Source organism: Tursiops truncatus, chromosome 5, assembly GCF_011762595.2.
Source record: "Tursiops truncatus isolate mTurTru1 chromosome 5, mTurTru1.mat.Y, whole genome shotgun sequence".
NCBI classification, from domain to species: Eukaryota; Metazoa; Chordata; class Mammalia; order Artiodactyla; family Delphinidae; genus Tursiops; species Tursiops truncatus.
In genome coordinates, this window is record NC_047038.1 from 116431725 (window position 1) to 116448767 (window position 17043).

The 17043-nt window shown below is 38.5% G+C and overlaps 1 protein-coding gene across 3 annotated transcripts in view; it reads left to right on the forward strand.

Moving 5' to 3' along the window:
- The window catches only part of TBC1D9 (TBC1 domain family member 9), a 109252-nt gene that overhangs the window by 2171 nt on the left and 90038 nt on the right, over nt 1–17043 (forward strand). The window lies entirely within an intron of this gene.

Below are 17043 nucleotides of genomic sequence, written 5' to 3' on the forward strand. Positions count from 1 at the left end.
CTAACTATGTACATTAATATGAAACTTGCATATCTAATATTGGTATCAGCCCAGATTGTCCTTTAAGTCTAAAGCAACAATGTAGAGTAGATAGTTTCTTGTATTAACAAAGAACATTTCCTGCCTGGAGATAACCCTTCCCACACCGTCAACTACTAAGTATTTGTTTTCTAGAGTCATTTGCAATAGGTTATAAAAAATAAGAGATGCAGAGCCTTCTTTTTCTAGTTAACTTTTTTATTGCATTCCTACTGACTCTTAGAGCTGTAATTAACTGCAGTCCATTTGGAATCTCATCATCGATGACTTATTTCAGATAAACTTAGCTTCTGAATTGAGAAATCATAGCTATTGCACTTATCGCTAGAATAATTGAAATCATTGAAATGAGTAAAAATATTCCTGCCAACAAAGGCTATTTTCAACCAACGTAGGAAAAATGTTTGCTAGATTGGTTGGTGCCACATCAAATTTATGAGGGGCATTTTAGAAATCCTTGTACAATGTACAGTATATTCTAATTCTAATGTGGGCTCATTCATGCATTCATTAACTCACTATATCATTTAAAATATTGGTTGGTAACTTCTAAAGTGCCCGTGTCATGAAGCTCACAGCCTAGCAGGAGAAGACACATGCGGATAAAATTATCCTATAAATTAATATAAAATCTCCATTCCGCAGGGTCCCAGCAGAAAACAGAATCCAACCTAGTTCAAGTGAAGAGAATTTAGTGAAAAGACAACCCAGATGAAGGCAGGGTTCCCAGGACCAGTGAAAGGCACAGCAGTGGAGAGCTGTTATAGGTGGCAGGAATGATGCTGCTGGAAGGGTTTGGGCCTCCAGAGAAGCAGCCACCCCTAGGAACACAGACCACAGCAAAAGAGGGTGGGGAGGACATGTCCGACTTCTCTCTTCTCCTCACCTCCCAGCTTCTGCCGTTGCCTCTCCTCTGTGGAACCCAGTAGAAGCTGGCTGGATGGACTGTCCTGGTGATCTAGTGCCTAGGGATCAGCCTCCCAGGGGTGGAACTGGGAGGTGGGGACAAACTGAGAATGACCAGCACTAATGTCAAAAGGAGACGTTACCCCATTCCGGGTAGGGGTAGGTGCAAGGAAGGATTCCCTGTAGAAGAGACCTGGAGCTGAGAACTGAAGAAAGAAAAACATTGGCCTGTGAGGAGAGGAGGGAAGAGCAGGTGTTGGGTATCCTTTATTGGAGATCTTCTGGAAGATCTCAGGACCTTTATATAATGTGCATTATCTGGACCAGTGCACCATCATCCACTCATCGAATGGATTACGGATGAGTGGGAAACCCACTCATTGTGAACTGGTCAGGAGTGCTCAATGGTTCACAGTGCTTGTGAACCCTTATAGATTATTACAGCATATTGAGTATAGTTCCCTGTACTATACAGTAGGTCCTTGTTAGTTATCTATTTTATATTTAGTAGTGTTTATATGTTAATTCCAAACTCCGAAGTTATCCCTGCCCTCCTTTCCCCTTTGGTAGCCATAAGTTTATTTTCTATTGTGAGTCTATTTCTGTGAGTCTATTTCAGTTTTGTAAACAAGTTTTGTAAATAAGGTGTTAGCACAAAAGCTGTAAAAAGATAATGGGCCTCAATGAGGATACTTGCCCCCCCCCCCCGCCGCTTTTCAAGCTATTCTCTTTTTGATTGCAGGCAATATACATGGGTATTGACACAATGAAGTTTTTTTGTTTAATTGTAGATGCATTTGATTTATTTATTAACCCCCTTTAACTGAGATTTCGTACACATACAAAAAAGTGCGCAAAATAGAGATGCAGAGTGCAGTGACTTATCACACGTAACACCTTGCAACCAACACCTTGTAACCAACACGAGGATAAAAATTGGAACACTGCCAGTACCCTAGAATCCTCTCTTGTGACCCTCTCCCAATCACTACTCACCCCTGCCCAAAGGTAAAAAACAGAAAACCTGTCCTGATGTTTTTTGGTAAACATTTCCTCACTTTTCTTTACAGTTTTTCCGACGAAGCGCCTATCTCTAAACACAGTATTTTGGTTTCGCCTGTCTTTTTGAGCAAGGAATGAATGGAGTAATGGAGTATGTATTCACATGTGTCTGGATTCTTTGCTTTGTGATATTTATGAATGCTGTTGCTTGTGGCTGTAGTTTTTTCCTTTCCCTATGCTGTGCAGAAAACTATTATATGAGTATAGCACAATCATTTATCCGCATTTATCCACTGTTTTGTTGGAGGACCTTGGATGGTCCATTTGGGGTCTGTGGATAAGGTGGCTGTCATCACTCTTGTTTGTGTTTCTTGGTGCCTGTGGACATGCATTTCTGTTTGGTCTGTACCCAGGAGAGGAATTGCTAGCTCATAGGTTATGTGTATCATCAACTTTAGTAGATAATACCAAACTGGTTTCCAAAGTAGTTGTACCAACATACTCCCACCCACAACGTATGGGAATTTCCCTTGCTCCTTATCCTTGCCAACATTGTCAGTCTTTGTAATTTTAGCCTTTCTGGTGGTTTTGCAGCAATATCACATTGTGGAGTTAATTTGCTTTTTCCTTATTGATGAGGTTGAGCACTTTTTCATGTTTATTGGCCATTTGCAATATTTTGTGACATGGTTGTTCAAGTCTCTTGTCCCCTTTGTCATTGGGTTGTTTGTCTTTTTCTTAGTGATTTGTAGGTATTTTAAAGTATATTCTGGATGTGAGCTCACTGTTGGTCGTACGTGTGGCACAATCTTCATTCTGTTGCTTGCCTATTCACTGTCTTAAGGATGAAAAGAGGTTCTTAATTTTAATAACCAAGTCCTTTACAGATTCCGTTTTCCTTTATGGTTAGTGTTTCATTGTGTTCTGTTCAATAAGTCTTTTCCTACTCTGAGGTTATAAACATAGTCTTCTATATTTTTTTCTAGAAACTTCTCAGTTTTAACCCCCAAATTTATATTTACAATTCACTGGGAATTAATTTTTGCATATTGTGTGAGATGGGGTTAAAGTTTTAAATTAAAATAATTTATGGACCTCCAGTTATCCCAGCATAATTTACTGGTAAGTCCATTCTGTTCCCACTGCCCTGTGGGGCTACCTTGTTCATAATTCAAGTGTCCCAATGTGTGTTTGGGCTCTCTAGTCTATTCCTTTTGTCTATGAGAATATTTTTGCACCAATACCACACTGTAGTTTTATAATAGGAGTTTATATTCATTAGATCAAGTCCTCTTATTTTGTTCTTTAAGAGTTTCTTGTCTAGTCTCTGTCTTTTACATTTATGCAACATTTTAGAATCAGCTTATTAAGTTCCACCAAAACAAAACAACAGCAACAACAAAGACTTAAACTGTTGGGATTTTGATTGAGCTCACATTGCGTTTATTAATAAATTTGGGCAAAATTAATATCTTTATAATATTGAATCTTCTGGTCCATGAACATGGTATATGCCTCTATTTATTTAGAGCTTTCAAAATTTCTTTCAGTGATGTTCCATAGTTTTGTCTGTAAACGTCTTTCACACCTTGTATTGGATTTATTCCTAGGTATTTTTTTTACTCTGCTGTATATTGTTTCCGTTCTTAAATTTTATTTTCAAATTCTTTTTTTGCTAACCTATAGAAATATAACTTTAAAAATTGACTTTGTATCCAGAGCCTAGCTAACTTATGAAATGAATTCTAGTAATTTATCTGTAGATTCTTATGTATTTTTTATATACACAATCGTATCATCTGAGAAATTTGTTTTTTTTCTAATCTTTATGCTTAAAAATTTTTTCTTTGTCATTTTGCACAGGCAGATTGTACAGTGTTGAATAGAAGTGCTGATAGTACATATCCTTTTCCCTTTTGAGGTCTCAAAAGACTTTCAACATTTATCATTTGTTCATCAACTATGGTGATTTTTGTAGATTTTTTTTTTTAATTGAAGTATAGTTGGTTTACAATGTTGTGTTAGTTTCAGGTGTACAGCAAAGTGATTCAGTTATATATATATATATATGTATATATATATTCTTTTTCAGATTCTTTTCCCTTATAGATTATTACAGGATATTGAGTATAGTTCCCTGTACTATACAGTAGGTCCTTGTTAGTTATCTATTTTATATTTAGTAGTGTTTATATGTTAATTCCAAACTCTTAAGTTATCCCTGCCCTCCTTTCCCCTTTGGTAGCCATAAGTTTGTTTTCTATTGTGAGTCTATTTCTGTGAGTCTATTTCAGTTTTGTAAATAAGTTCATTTGTGTCATTTTTTGGATTCCACATGTAAGTGATATCATATGATATTTGTCTTTCTCTGTCTGACTTATTTAACTTGCTATGATAATCTCTAGGTCCATCCATGTTGCTGCGAATGGTATTATTTCATTCTTTTTGTAGCTGAGTAATACTCCATTGTATACATGTACCACATCTTCTTCATCCATTCGTCTGTTGATGGACATTTAGGTTGCTCCCATGTCTTGGCTATTGTAAATAGTGCTGCAATGAACATTGAGGTGCATGTATCTTTTCAAATTATAGTTTTCTCCAGATATATGCCCAGGAGTGGACCGTATGGTCTACTGGATCATATGGTAACTCTATTTTTAGTTTTTTAAGGAATCTCCATACTATTCTCCACAATGGCTGCACCATGTAGATAATTTTTTTTTCATTTAAAGGGAATTCTTATCCCTAGTTTGCTAAAAGTTTTTAATTATATATGGCTCCTGAATTGTTTCACATGCTTTTCTATATCTATTAAAGTAATCGTCTGATTTGTTCTCTTTTATTCTGTTAGTGTGGTGACATATTAACTGATTTTCAGGTGTTAAATCAAACTTGTATACATAAAATAATCCAACTTGGCTGTGACATGTTATTGGGTTTTTTTATGTGTTTATTTAATATCACTTGCTAATCTTTTATGTAGGATTTTTGCATCCTGATAAATTAGTAGAATTTTCCTATAATTTTTGTTTTTCACAATATCCTTGTCAAATTTTGGTATCAAGATTATACTGGCCTTAAAAATAAGTTGTGGAGTGCTCACTCTTTGTTCTGTTTTCTGGAAGACTTTGTGTGATAGCAGTATTGTTTCACCTTGACACATTGGCAAAACTCACAGGTGAAGTTATCTGGCCTTGAAGTGTTCTTTGTGGGTTTGTTGAATGGTATGACAGCTATTCAAATGTTTAAAATTTTTCTTTTACTGTCAGTTTTATAAGTTGCTTATTTCTAGGATTTATCTTTTTCATCCTAGATCTTCAAATATATTGGCATAAATTTGTTAATGACATTCTCATATTTTTAATGTCTGTAGGATGTACAGCGATAGCCCCCTTTTTTATTCCTGACATTGGTTATTTGTGCCTTCTCTTTCTTAATCGGTCTTTCTAGGAATTTATGAGTTTTGTAAAGAATCAGCTTCTAGACCTGTTGACCTTTTCTGTTTACATTTATTTTCTACTTCATTAATATCTACCATTTATTATTTCCTTCTTTCTGTTTTCTTTGAGTATACACTTATTTTTCTAGCTTTTGAAAATGATATTAGTTCATTGATATTCAGCCTTATTTTCTAGTATATTTATTCTAGATAATTTTTCCCTCTAAGCATGGCTTTACCTGCACTTCACAGCTAAGTTTTGATATATAGTGTTTTGGTGGTTATTTCACTCAAAATAGTTTTTTTCCATTCTGATCTTTTTTTGCATGTTATCTTGAGTTATTTAGATATATAGTTCTTAAGTTTCAAACATTTTGGTATTTATTTTACTGCAGTTAGAAACCATAACCATATTTATATGATTTCAGTGCTTTGAAATTTAGTAAGATTTGTTTTATTCCCTGTTGATGGTCAATTTTTGTAAATGTTACACGTTGTGCTTGAGAAGAATAATGTGCCTTGCAGTTGCTGGATAAATGCTTTATTTATGCTCAGTGGTTAACTCTGCTGCTTGTGTTCAATTCTTCCACCATAATTGTGGTTTTGACTATTTGTCCTTGTAGTACTTCCAATTTTTGTTTATATGTTTTAAGGCTGTATCATTAGGAATATATACATTTGTAATTGTAATATATTTCTGGTGAATTGAACATTTTATCATGAAATGTTTGTATCTCCAGAATTGCTCTTTGCTTCATCATTATAGTTGTAGCAGATTTATTTGGCTAATATTTGTATGGTTATCTTTTTCATACTTTTACTCTCAACCTTTCTGTATCCCTCTATCTATCTGTCTATCTATATATGTGTGTGTGTGTGTGTGTGTGTGTGTGTGTGTGTATATATATATATATATACATATATATTTTTAAAATTCATTTTTGGCTGTGCCGCAGGGCATGTGGGATCTTAGTTCCCCGACCAGGGATTGAACCCAGGCCCCCTGCATTGGAAGCATGGAGTATTAACCACTGGACGACCAGGGAAGTCCCTGTATCCTTATATTAGATGTCTTTTATAAGTAGTAGATGGTTGATTTTTTTTTCTTAATCCAGTTAGAAAATCTTCACCTTCTAATTGGATTATTTAGTCAATGTACACGTGACTTGGGTTTAAATTGACTATCTTATTAAGTGCTTTCTATTTTTTTCTATTGGCTCTATGTTCTTTTTATTTGCCTTCCTTCCTTGCCTTTTGGTAGCATATGGGTTTTGGGGGTTTTGTTTTATTTTAATGCTTACATTTTTAAGCCTCCATTAGCTAGAAGTTTTTTGTTAATTAATTTATTTATTTTTGGCTGCGTTGGGTCTTTGTTGCTAAGCATGAGCTTTGTCTGGTTGTGGCGAGTGGGGGCCACTGTTCATTGCGGTGCGCGGGCTTCTCATTGCGGTGGCTTCTCTTATTGCAGAGCATGGGCTCTAGGCGCGCAGGCTTCAGTAGTTGTGGCACACGGGCTCAGCAGTTGTGGCTCGTGGGCTCTAGAGCGCAGGCTCAGTAGTTGTGGCACACGGGCTTAGTTGCTCCATGGCATGTGGGATCTTCCCGGACCAGGGCTCGAACCCGTGTCCCCTGCATTGGCAGGCGGATTCTTAACCACTGCGCCACCAGGGAAGTCCAGCTAGAAGTTTTATATTCATTTCTCTATTCTTTTAGTGGTTACTATGGAGATCATAATGCCTTCTTGACTTAAAATATATTGTTAATTGGTATTTTCATTTTATTAAACATTTTTTTAATTGATACTTTTAATCTCTTCCCAGATAATGCAGGGACCTTGGCTACTTTAACTCCATTTACCCCTCACCCCAACCCCACGCCCTCAATTCATATGCCATGGCTGTAATGTATTTTAATTTTTTATATATTTTCCACACAAGAGCATATATATAATTACTACTATTTTTTAAAGTCTGTATTCAGTTAGACTTCCACATATGTTTACCATTTTTATTGTTCTTTCCTCTTCTCTGCTCTTTTTTCTAGAATCATTTTTCTACTGCCTGTAAAACATCCTTTACTCTTTCCCTTAGTGAGAGCCTACTGGTGACAGATTTTCTCAGCTTTTTTATGTCTGAAAATGTCTTCATTATGCTTTCATTCTTGAAGTACATTTTTGTTTTGAATGGTTGGCAGTTAATTTTTTAAAGCATGGTTAAGATATTGTTCCATTGTCTTCTGATTTGCATTCCCTCTCTCTCTCTCTCTCTCTCTCTCTCTCTCTTTTCTGGAGCAGTAAACTGTCACTCTGAATTATTGCTTCTGTGTAATAATATGTCTTTTTCTCCAGCTGCTTTTAAGGTTTTCTCTTTGACCTTGGTTTCCTGCAGTTTTACTATGATCCAGCTATTTGTGGATTTTAAAAAACCCTGCATGGGGTGGTAGGACTTTTTTGATCTATTGTTCATTGGCTTTGTAAACTTCATCCAATGGCTCTTCAAATATTGCTCTTACCCCATTCTCTTAGTCTTCCTTTCTGGAACTCCAATTACATGTATGTTAGACATCATTGTATCTTCTATGTCTGTTACCTTCTGATTTTTACTTGCTTCATTTTGGTTATTTTCTTCTGATCTGTGTTCCAATTCACTATCTATTTAACTGTATTTAGTCTGTATAAGCCTACCCATTCTTAATTACTTTTCAATTCTAAGATTTCCATTTGGTTCATTTTTATAATTTCCAGTTATCTGTCAGAACTCTCCACTTTTAAAATCATTCTTGAGCATGGCAAGCATAGTTACTTTAAAGTCCCTTTGAACTGCAATATCTTCAGCCCATGTGGGTCTATTCTGTTGTCTGTCATTTCTCCTAGTTTTCATTAATGCTATTATATCATCCTGTATGCCTGGTTACTTTTCATTACGTAGGGACATTGTACTTCTACTTTGCAAAAGTAATCTGAAATAGAAGACAGTGTAGCAGAGAATTTTTTTCTGCCAGTTGCAAACCAAAATCACTTTATTTTTAGGTATTGATATATTTCAAAACTGAGCTCTAACCTGGGTGGTTTTGCCTGCTTAAGAGTCACACTTATGATTAGGTTGTAGATCTCTAAGGTCTCAACCCAAAGAGAGAGGAGCATCATTACTTTCCTGCCTCTTTGCTGACACTGATTGCTACCCTTGTCTTTCCAGTTTCTGATTCTGTTAAAAGCACATCCAGACTCTCAGCCACTCAGCGGCCCCTTTGGGAAGAAGCAAATGCCTCCCCAAATAATAGTTTCCTCCCAAGTAGGGCTCTTGTCTCTGAACCACTTTCCCAGGTGAAGTAATTTATCTCTTTTTAATTCTTTGATATTTTATTTTATTTTTTTTGCGGTACGCGGGCCTCTCACTGTTGCGGCCTCTCCCATTGCGGAGCACAGGCTCCGGACACGCAGGCCCAGTGGCCATGGCTCACGGGCCCAGCCGCCCCGCGGCATGTGGGATCTTCCCGGACTGGGGCACGAACCTGCGTCCCCTGCATCGGCAGGCAGACTCTCAACCACTGTGCCACCAGGGAAGCCCTCTTTGATATTTTAAAGTACACTTTTGTCCCATTTGTATAGTTGTCCTCAGTAGCAGATAGTCGTGCAAATTACCTTGTATGCCATTATAAAGTGGTGCGACTATTATCTCCATTTCATAGGAAAGGAAAGTAAGGCATTAAAGAGATGGAGTGATTTGCCACAGATCACACAGCTAATAAGTGGGGGCCTATTTGACTTTGTATTTATTTTTCTTTACAAGACTAATTATAGTGACATAGGTTAACTTCATTTTCCTCACTATCCCCCTTGAGAATCTAATAAAAGCAATTGACTCTACCTCCCTAAGAATGAAAACACTGAAAAATTTTACATGCAACTTTAGGAGCTTCGTGGATCCTGGCGAATTAGAATATGGGTGCTTTAAGTTAGAGGACATCACCAAGAGATTGAGACAATTTCTCATTACCCAAAACCAAAAGTGTGATAGCCTCAGTTTCTCATTACCCAAAGTCAAAAGCTGTTCTGTTAGAAATGTTTGAGTACCAACTGTGTTTGGAAGGCTGCACTTTATAAAGATATAAAAGAAAGAAAAGGCAAGTTTCTCTTGCTGAGCTATTACTAACCAGCGATCAAACCTGGATGAATAGGGACATCCCTGGTGGTCCAGTGGTTAAGATTCCATGCTCCCAATGCAGGGGGCCTGAGTTCAATCCCTGGTCAGGGAACTAGATCCCGCATGCTGCAGCTGAGACCCAGAGCAGCCAAATAAATAAATTAAATAAATATTTAAAAAAAAACCCTGGATGAATACATTTGGGAGAGCTAAAAACATAGGCATGGGGATGATACAAGTACAGACTAAGACTGTATCAGAATATTTTGATCTGAGATTTAGCAGTGGACTGTCCAGGAAATGGACTTTTTGCACCGCATGGAGACCATCACAACTAGGGAAACATGACATTTGATAAAGGAAGGCAGTTAAGAAGCAGTAAACATAGGGAAAGCTTCCCCTTTCCTGCCTAAAGGCAGGAAATAAATTCTCCTTTTGCTAGAGACAGACTCTTATCAGCCCAGAGGCAGCACCAGAGGACTCTGCAAACAAACCTTGTTAAACTATCCCTTATCTTCCTAGTTAAGTAAGATGAGGACTACCTAACCCTAGTTGGATTATACCCCTAGCCCAAACCCCTTTGTTTTGACAATTCTTCACAAATATAATTGTTTCTTTGTCTAAAAGGTCTAAGAGTTTCCTCCTTTGGCCACTTCTTTGGGTCTTCATTCTCTTGTGAAGGCTCCTGCCTGCATGTACAGATTCACTACGATTTGTATGCTTTTCTCCTGTTAGTCTGTCTTTGTCAGTTTAATTTTCAAACCCAGCGGGGGAGTCAAAGAGGGTGGACGAAAACTTCCTCCCTACACCAAAGAACTCCCAGGAGTGAGAGAGACAACAAAGCGATGTTCTAGAAGGCCTCTTGTTTTTAGGGTAAATGCATTCATCTTGCCAATTTGCAAGTTTTTCTTTTAAATTTATTTTATTTATTTTTATTTTTGGCTGTGTTGTGTCTTCATTGCTGTGCGCGGGCTTTCTCTAGTTGCGGTGAGTGGGGTCTACTCATTGTGGTGCGCGGGCTTCTCATTGCGGTGGTTTCTCGTTGCGGAGCACAGGCTCTGGGCGCGTAGGCTTCGGCAGTTGTGGCTCATGGGCTCCAGTAGTTGTGGCTCGTGGGCTCTAGAGCTCAGGCTCAGTAGTTGTGGCACACGGGCTTAGTTGCTCCGCAGTATGTGGGATCTTCCCAGACCAGGGCTCGAACCTGTGTTCCCTGCATTGGCAGGCGGATTCTTAACCACTGCACCATCAGGGAAGCCCCCAATTTCCAAGTATTAATGAAATTGCTCTTAGTTGCACTTAGCAGTTAACATTTTTCTTTGTAGATTAATTATGTATAAAAGCCAGTACAATGTGTGTTAGTTCCTAGTGGAACCTAATGTTATAACTGTGTGTTGTCGTGAGCAGTGATCTATAGTTCTGTATGGGGTTGGCTCATATACTTACTTAATAAGCAAGTGCTGCTGGCGAGAAGCATGGTTAGACAAAAGCAGATGTTGCTTGCTTGTTCCATGAATTCCTCCCCCTCTGCTTGTTATTATCACCCTCAAGAGGATTTTGTCCACAGAATGATTTAGTCACCCATTCCAATTTGTCTTGAGACTTTACATTATTCTACACAAAAAGCTGTAAGAATGAATACATGTAATTTGTGTAGGATTTGAGATGGCTTTTGACATCTTCCGGGTGTTTGTAAACTGATCTCCAAAAGTAGGAAAGAGAAAATTTACTCCAAGCCTCCTTTTCAGAAAGTTGAGGAGTTGAGGCTGACTTCCTGTTCTAGGGACACGGCGTATGTTTTCAGCCTTACCATCATCACACGCAGAGGGGACACACTTTATTATTTATTTATTGGAGTATAGTTGATTTACAATGTTGTATTACTTTCTGCTATACAGCACAGTGAATCAGTTATACGTATACATATTTCCACTCTTTTTTAGATTCTCTTCCCATATAGGCCATTACAGAATATTGAGGTAGAGTCCCCTGTGCTATACAGTAGGTCCTTATTAGTTATCTATTTTATATATAGTAGTGCGTATATGTCAATCCCAATCTCCCAATTTATCCCTCCTTCCCTTTCTACTCTGGTAACCGTAAGATTGTTTTCTACATCTGTAAGTCTATTTCTGTTTTGTAAATAAGGTCACTTGTAACATTTTTTTAAGATTTCACATGTAAGTGATATCATATATTTGTCCTTCCCTGTCTGACTTGCTTCACTCAGAATGACAATCTCTAGGTGAGGGGAACCACTTTACGAAGAGATCGGGTTTTAAATTGTGGGATGGTTCCCAGGCCTGCACACAAAAACCTGTTTTGTAGTTGTGTCCAAATCAGGAATTTGTCACTTGGAACTGAGCAGATTGTAATGCTGACGGCTGTGGTGGGTACCACCTCCGGTCTGGGCCTGGGTCTCAGGCTAAGCCCAGGCATGCTTCCTGGCACCCTGAGTGCACCAGATGCTATAGGCAAATTGGGAAGCCACCAAGGTTGCTCTTCTCACTACTTCTTTGGTGTTCTCTACCCCCTCACAGGGCTCTAGTCTTTTTCAGCCCTTCCCTTCGTAAACATACAACTGGAGTCAGAACCTAATTCAAATCCCAGCCCCATCTGTTACCAAGAGATGTGATTTAGGAAGTGTCTCTTCCTTTTCTGAGCTTGATTTCCTTATATAATATGGCTTAATCACCTTTCAGCACCAGGAGTGAGGATTCTGTGAGATGAGTGATGTAAAATACAGGAAACACAAGGAGCCCTTCATAGATGATGGCCCATCATTGTTCTCCAATCGCTGATGATCTCTATTAGGTGTAAGGAGGCCATTGGCTCTGAGTAATAAACACCGGTGTGTGAGCAACTCAAGTCTTACGGAGACATTGCATTTTTAAAAGGTGCTGATATAGCAAATGGTTATCTGTCTGAGGTTTAGGCGGCTTAAAAAAAGTTAAGTGAATACTCAGGCTTTTTGGTGAAGGGAATTTTTGATAAGCAACTTTATTATTTATTTATTTATTTTTAAACATCTTTATTGGAGTATAATTGCTTTACAATGGTGTGTTAGTTCCTGCATTATAACAAAGTGAATCAGCCATACATATACATATATCCCCATAACCCCTCCCTCTTGTGTCTCCCTCCCACCCTCCCTATCCCACCCCTCTAGGTGGTCACAAAGCACCGAGCTGATCTCCCTGTGCTATGCGGCTGCTTCTCACTAGCTATCTGTTTTACATTTGGTAGTGTATGTATGTCAGTGCTACTCTCTCACTTCGTCCCAGCTTACCCTTCCCCTCCTGTGTCCTCAGGTCCATTCTCTACATCTGCGTCTTTATTCTTATCCTGCCCCTAGGTTCTTCAGAACCATTTTTTTTTTTTAGATTCCATATATATGTGTTAGCGTACGGTATTTGTTTTTCTCTTTCTGACTTACTTCACTCTGTATGACAGACTGTAGGTCCATCCACCTCACTACAAATAACTCAATTCGTTTCTTTTTATGGCTGAGTAATATTCCATTCTATATATTACCCCATCTTCTTTTTCTATTCATCAGTCACTGGACACTTAGGTTGCTTCCATGTCCTGGCTATTGTAAATAGTGCTGCAATGAACATAGTGGTACATGACTCTTTTTGAGTTATGGTTTTCTCAGGATATATGCCCAGTAGTGGGATTGCTGGGTCGTATAGTAGTTCTATTTTTAGTTTTTTAAGGAACCTCCGTCTGGTTCTCCATAGTGGCTGTATCAATTTACATCCCTACGAACAGTGCCAGAGGGTTCCCTTTTCTCCACACCCTCTCCAGCATTTATTGTTTGTAGATTTTTTGACGATGACCTTTCTGATGGGTGTGAGGTGATTCCTCATTGTAGTTTTGATTTGCATATCTCTAATGATTAGTGATGTTGAGCATCCTTTCATGTGTTTGTTGGCAATCTGTATATCTTCTTTGGAGAAATGTCTGTTTAGGTCTTCTGCCTACTTTTGGATTGGGTTGTTTGTGTTTTTGATATTGAGCTGTGTGAGCTGCTTGTATATTTTGGAGACTGAGCAGCAACTTTAAATCATTCTACCTGCACACCTTCCTCCCTCCTTCCCTTCCTTCCTGGGGATGCACATTTTGAAAGCTCTGCCAGGAAACACAGACCTCCCTCTCCCCCTCTCTCCTCCCTTCCTCTCTCCTGGCCTCAGTGACTCTGTGGCAAACTGGGGCCACCTTTTCCTTATATTTCTATATATTTTTGTATGTAAAGATGCATGGTTAGTCATTCAGAAATTTGTAATTTAGAAATGTCATCACTTAATAGTTAGGTAAACCAGAGAACTTATAAAGAAATCATTGACCCACTCTCCCCTTTGCTTTGTTTCCCTTTCCTGTCAGGGGATGTGTTCAGAGGACAGCCAGTCATTTTTCAAGTCATTCTGCAATTGCCTCTGGCTTCTGGTTTGCTCCAAATGGCATTTCACAGGGTGCTGTTGGTTATTTACACTTGCTTTCAGGGAGCCAGAGGTCCTTGGCTGTGGGATCCAATCAAGAGCTCCATTAAGGTCCTCCTAACTCTCCAGGGGAGATCTGGGTTGGAAACTTTCATTGGGATGAATCAAGTCTTCTACTTTCTGTTTGAGCCCAAGGAGCACAAGGCGAGGTGAATAACTATCCAGCCCCTGAGGTGAGGTCTGTGAAATGCATGCCCACCTTCCAGCTCCATTATTCTAGGCTTGCTGGGCAAGTATTTGCTAGAGGGAAGGTCAAGTAGAACATTAAGGATTTGATCTGTGTTTACCCTCTAAGCAGAAAAGGTGAACTCTTGTTTTTCTCATTTCTTTTTTTCTAGATTCCTTGCCTTTAATATTTCTTACTAAGGAAACTCTTTACGTTTCAGTAGTACAAATGAATTTTTTAAATCTTTGTGTTAACCTAGGAACCAAAGCAGTCTCTAATAAAAGTAAGCAGGCCTTGACAGATTTACATTTGGACTTTTTAATTAAAGCTTTTAAAGAAGTCATTAATCTTTTGTTTACTCCATTGGCATTTTATAATATTTGCATATCTATTACTATAATGAATAATGTAAAGTACATTATTTCTAAAAGCATCTTTGTAATAATTTTCAAATCTGTGTGGTCTAAAGGCTAATTTTCAAAGTCGTTGTTGTGGTCATATTATTTTATTAATGCTTGATTGTATATATTTTCTATTATTTTTACAATTAATATAGAGTATAAAGGCAGAGGAGCTAACATTTGCTGAAATTCTTCTGTGGTTCAGGCATTCTGCTGAGAGCTTTTCACACATCACTAATTTGATTTTCATAACAACCCTGTAGGTTAGTTATTCTTTCCTCTGTTATAGATGAGGAAACTGCCTGCTGGAAAAGTTTAGTTTCTTACTTGAGGAGACCCTGCTAGTAACAGACAGAGCTTGGATTTATACTTAGGTTTGCCTGCATTTGGAAAGAAAAAAGGATTAAAAGGGAGATAAAGAAAAAGGAGAGGGCTTCCCTGGTGGCGCAGTGGTTGAGAGTCCGCCTGCCGATGCAGGGGACACGGGTTCGTGCCCTGGTCCGGGAAGATCCCACGTGCCGCGGAGCGGCTGGGTCCGTGAGCCATGGCCGCTGAGCCTGCGCGTCTGGAGCCTGTGCTCCGCAACGGGAGAGGCCACAACAGTGAGAGGCCCGCGTACCGCAAAAAAAAAAAAAAAGAAAAAGGAGAGAGGAAGATGAAATTGGAATGCACCCTTTGGAAAGCCAAAGGGATCTGAGGCAAGGTCAGTCCCAGTCTTAGAAATGCAACCTTGAGCGTGGAAGTGAAGGTGAGAGGCAGAGCCAGGTGTGGTATCACTGGCTGGTGGCTGTCATGGTTACAGCTAGCTGACTGTATGCCAGGGAGGAAGCCTGAAAACTCTCTCTGGATTTTCCTAAAAAAGGTCTTCAAACTTTCCCCATATCCAGCCTTCTAGTTAAGCTGTCTTTGGGACCATGATATAGAGCCATTCCAAGGTATACAACTGAGAGAGCATTGAACCTCCGGATGGAGGACCAGGGAAGGAAAAGGCCTGTTTGTGTGGATACTGCACAAAGAAAACCAATATCCATGTTTACTGTGTGGGAGGTCAATCTCAAAAAGATTACGGCTACCAAAGGAGGAAAAACGTATATTTGACATACACTATTGATTTTTATTAACGTAATCTGTGTCAAATGTCATAAGATTTTTTTGAATTTAGTGTCTTCTTCTTTTTTCTTTGTGGATATAAAAATATTGAGTTTTTTATAGGATTGTTGTAATAGTTTGGCTCCCCAAACTATTTTTTTTCTTTTAAAGATACGGTAGAAGAAAGGGGGATTTCAGGTCTTTGAACGACCTGAAATTATATACAAGATTTATGGGAATTCATTAGGAAGGTGTATTTTTCTGGAGCTGAGGCTCCACCACTTTCATTGGCTCCTTAAAGTGGATTATGAATCAAAGAAATGAAGAGCCAGTACTCTAAGGTCTTACCTTTCTCAACTCTGAATTTTCTACCAAAGTGATTTTTCAGGAATTCATTGCTATTCCTTGCAGCAGGATTATTACAACTTGTAAAAGTCAGGTAATTTTGTTAGCCTTCTGACCAGTTAAAGATGTTCAGTTTGCTATATAGTGTTTAAGCAATAGAAATGTATCACTGCCTGAATACAATGATAAAAATGTTAGTGCTTCTTTCTTTCTTTCTTTTTTTAAATTTTTATTGGAGTATAGTTGATTTACAATGTTGTGTTAGTGGTTCTTTCTTACTCTTATCCTGATACCCATGTATGTGGCCCTTCAACTATACTTCTCAGTTTCTCGTTGTGGGGAAGACCCTAGAAGTGTGTGTGTGTGTGTGTGTGTGTGTGTGTGTGTGTGTGTGTGTAGAGGGGGGAAGAAGAGAAGGAACAGGGTCTAGATAAGCCAGGGGAGGGTCTTGCCTTAGTCTAAGGACTGATGTTGCCCCAGCTGCTACCTTCCTTACAAATGATTCCATCAGGGAGCCCTCCCTGGGATGCTCTGTAATGTAGAGCATACAACTCTGACAACTAAATCCCCTGGTTCTTCCTTGTTAATTCTCCTTCCCTACAGGAGAATGGAGAGAATAATTGGGTCCAAATACAGAACAGTGAGTAGGCATTTCCCTTTTGCACTATAAAATTCAGCTATCATATAATTTACAAGATGTGGACACAACCTAAGTGTTTGCAAACTGATGAATGGATAAAGAAGATGTGATTTATATATACAATGGAATACTACTCAGCCGTAAAAAAGAATGAAAGTTTGCCACTTGTAACAACATGGATAGATTTGGAAGGTATTATGCTAAGTGCAATAAGTCAGACAGAGAAAGACAAACACTGTATGATATCACTTAAATGTAGAATCTAAAAAAATAAAACAAACTAGTGAATATAGCAAAAAAGAAACATACAGATAAAGAGAACAACCTAGCGGTTAGCAGTGGGGAGAGGGAAGGACGAGATAGGGGTAGGGG